This window comes from Hippopotamus amphibius, chromosome 8 (assembly GCF_030028045.1).
Source record: "Hippopotamus amphibius kiboko isolate mHipAmp2 chromosome 8, mHipAmp2.hap2, whole genome shotgun sequence".
Lineage (NCBI taxonomy): Eukaryota > Metazoa > Chordata > Mammalia > Artiodactyla > Hippopotamidae > Hippopotamus > Hippopotamus amphibius.
This window is the reverse complement of record NC_080193.1, coordinates 69,471,543-69,474,277: the sequence shown is the minus strand read 5'-3', so window position 1 is coordinate 69,474,277 and position 2,735 is coordinate 69,471,543. Positions and strand designations below refer to the sequence as shown.

General features: G+C 39.1%; 1 pseudogene; it reads right to left on the bottom strand.

Annotated features, from left to right (window-relative positions):
• Positions 1-1,274: 1,274 nt before the first annotated feature.
• Positions 1,275-2,102, bottom strand: LOC130858634 (ubiquitin-conjugating enzyme E2 D3-like; annotated as a pseudogene).
• Between the last annotated feature and the right edge of the window lie 633 nt (positions 2,103-2,735).

Here is a 2,735-nt window from a genome sequence, read left to right as displayed (position 1 = left end):
GGTCCTCACCAGTATAATAAAATGAGAAAAGGAGCTTAGAGGTATAAATATTGTAAAGCAACCCAATCCTAGACCTACCTGTGCTAAGATCCACTCGTGAAACACCTCATGTTTTCTCTGTATCATAGGTGGGCCAGTCCCTGCAGGATGTATGTCCTATGCTTCCTTTTCAGCTGGTGTCCAGTTAAATCCAACAGGTGGGAGGCACTGGTAAGAGACTGACTGTAGGGTGGCGAAAGGGAGAAGCTTAGGTATTTCTCCCACTTCCTCTCAGCCTTGCACAGCTTCTCTGGCAGCAATTTTGACTCCTACATGACTCACTGGACTGGCCCACCAAGTTTCCAGCTTCTTTAGGGTGACCCTGGTCCCTAGGCTCTAGTAACCCTGCCTCCTCCCTTTATCTCTTCAGTCTAGTGGTTGTGGCTTCCTGCGTTAATAACCTTTGGGTTATCTCCTTGTTACTGGTGTGGTTTTTCAAGGGTCCCTCACCTCCGTAACCACCTTTCTGTTTTAAATTCCCTTTGTGGTAAATACTTAAAGGGGCTTCTGTCATCCCAGTAAGAATGGCTATACAGAAAACTGCTGGTGTTTGTAAATTCTACCATTTTCTCCTAGATTATCCAAATGATTCAAATGAAAAACTGTTAAAACCAGTGCGAAAATTTAGGAAGCCAGCAATACAAGCTCAACAACAAAAATAAAGTTTATATATCAACAATATTTTTTCCATTGGTTTATGCAACTTTATTGAAGAAAAATAAATCAATTACTAGCAGAGCTATTAGTTGATCACTCATCCATTGACAACTTGCATCATTTATTCAGTGCTATATTAAACAGCGTATTGGAAGATAGATCAACCAATAGCTCCAAGCCTCCGAACAATTTAAATGAAAATTACAAAACGTTTGAGACCCTATTTTGGAATACAAAGGGTGTTTGACTTCCAATTTCCATTCTCTGTAGAACAAGAACAGGTCATTCCTTTATTGACATGCATAAAATACATCACATTTTCTGTTCTGCTGATGCTATAAATTCAATACCAATTCTCCAGCCACATCAGGTATGAGCATAATGTAAATCATGTAACCTCAAATCTCTAACAGTGGAAGGCTTAAACAAGGATGGATGCTGCTAGAATAATGCTGCTTCCTTTGATGAGACAACTCAGCATCCGTCTCCCTCCCCCTCAGTTGATTCCTCAGCGTGTTAGAGCAGTGAGGAATGGTTTTTAGTCTCATGACCAAGTTAGAGTGAAGACATTGGCCACATAATACACATGCTCCATTTTTTTAAAAATTCTGAATCTTGGGCAACTGTTCTCTTGTAACTACTTTACAGTTTCTAAAAGCAGTTATTGTCCAAAGCTGGAAGAACTTAAGTCTTCTCAGATGAGCATGTGAATGAATGGAGGGAGGTAAACAAAAAATAAAATTAAAAAAGATGAGGTCTGATAGGGGAGCAGCCGGATAAGAAAATCAAAAAAGGAACCGTAATTTAAAGTTTATTCCAGCTATAATGCAGGTTATTCTGACTTTAAGGTAGCATCCCATGGCATACTTCTGAGTCCATTCCCGAGATATTCTGTTGTACTTATCTCTGTCTGTTTTATAGATCCGTGCAATCTCTGGCACTAGGGGGTCATCTGGGTTTGGATCACATAGCAGTGAACAAATGGATAAAAAGAACTTTAGAAATAGTTAAAGCAGGAGACCACTGTGATCTTAGAATATCGAGACAAATGCTGCCATTACTGTTAATATTTGGATGATAAATTCTTGTTGTAAATGCAACCTTAGGTGGTTTGAAGGGGTAGTCTGTAGGAAAATGAATTGTCAAAAAGAATACACTGCCTTGATATGGGCTGTCATTAGTTCCCATAATTGTGGCTTGCCAATGAAACATATCATCCCCAACTGGACCTGCAGAACATTGTGCTGGAGGATCACGGGCCAAATCACTAAGTTCCTTATTAATCCGTTTCAGCGCCATAGTCTGTGCTTTCTGTCTGGCTCCTCACTATCTCGGTGTGTGCTGAAAGGTCCGGCCAAAAGTCTTGATTATCCCGGCGGCTGGGAAGGATTGTCACTTCGTCTCACACCGGCTCTGCCGGACACAGGCGCTTGGTATTGAGGAGGCGGATCTTGCGAGAATCTCGTGGCTGGTTAACAGGAGAGGTCTATCAACAATATATAAATCAGAAAATGTAATGGAAACATTTATTCTATTCAAAATCATAGTAATTAACTCATTAATACCTGAGAATAACACTAAAAAGAAATATGTAAGACCTACATAAAACAAGCTATCAACCTTACTGCAGGGCAGAAAAGTAGCTCTAAATAAATAAAAGATATATCATGTTTCTGAATGTGAAACTTCAATAGTATAAAGTTGTCAATTGTTCCCCAATTAATCAATACATCTGGGGCAATCTTAATAGAATAGTTTGTGGAACTTAAAAATTAGATTTAAAAGTTCAGGTTTAAAAATGAAAAAGAAAAGACTGCCAAAAATATTTGGAAAGAGAAGAACAGTGAGGGAGGATCAATCCTAACTGCTATTAAGTCATACAATAAAGCTATGGTTACTAAGACAGTGTAACAATGCCAATGGGGGAAAAATAGTCTAGAAAGTTGGTGTGTTGTGTGTGTGTGTGTGTGTGTAATGAAGGTCAAGTTTCCAAATCAATAACTGAATTTGGAACAAGTGACTACTCCTTTAGGGAAAGA